The sequence below is a fragment of the Lynx canadensis genome, chromosome A2, assembly GCF_007474595.2.
Source record: "Lynx canadensis isolate LIC74 chromosome A2, mLynCan4.pri.v2, whole genome shotgun sequence".
NCBI classification, from domain to species: Eukaryota; Metazoa; Chordata; class Mammalia; order Carnivora; family Felidae; genus Lynx; species Lynx canadensis.
Window position 1 is genome coordinate 43,003,795 of NC_044304.2, and position 858 is coordinate 43,004,652.

At 44.4% G+C, this 858-nt stretch overlaps 1 pseudogene; it reads right to left on the reverse strand.

Annotated features, from left to right (window-relative positions):
* Nucleotides 1–228: 228 nt before the first annotated feature.
* LOC115500087 lies at nt 229–539 on the reverse strand (annotated as a pseudogene).
* Nucleotides 540–858: the final 319 nt, after the last annotated feature.

Below are 858 nucleotides of genomic sequence, written 5' to 3' on the forward strand. Positions count from 1 at the left end.
TTGTGTGTGTGTGTGCGTGTGCGTGTGTGTGTGTGTGTGTGTGTGTGTGTGTGTCTGCACTTTGAAAAACACTATTGCTTTATTACCTACCAGCGGGACTGGCCTGCATGGAGCATTGGATGCTCTGGGCTCAGTGTATGCGTAGGATGTGAGGAGGAGATGCGCAGTGGGAGTTTGCTTTGAAGGAAAGGGAGTGATCTGGAGGCCAGGCCCAGGAGCCCCTCAGATTCACTTCCATAATTGGGTAGACTTTGTAAACGAGTCATGGCAAGGTTTGGCCATGCTGCCAATAAGATTAAGAAATTTTTGGAAATCTATCTGTGATCAGAATTGAAGTCCAGTTTCTTCCTCATGTGGTCAAGGATAGTAGGGTCCTTCTGGTTCTTTCTGAAGGCAGCCAGTTCTGTGTTCCTGAAGGTTAGGAACTCTGCCTTGGAGAGCATGCCATTGTTACCCTCCTTTCCAGCATATTTCTGGAAAATAGCAATCAGAGACTCGATGCACTGCTCAGTTTCGGCAAGGTTAGGCATTTTTGCCATGTCTGCATGAAGCAGGCATGGAGGCTGTTACCCTCTGTGGTGCTGCTTTGCTAGATCTTCGAATACCAGAAAAATAGTTCACAATGTGTGTTCTTTTCATAACGCAACAGCACTGATGTGACATACTTGTGACTTAATCTACATTATTAACATTTTTACATTACTCCTAGATAATTGGCAAAACAACGAATCATGTTTTGAGTTGTAGCATTTGCCTGGGTTTTTTTGGTGGAACTATTCTCAACATTGCCAGTTTCATGCTACCAACATGACAACCCTGAATATAGAGTTGAGGTGTGCAGTGACATACCATTCTGTA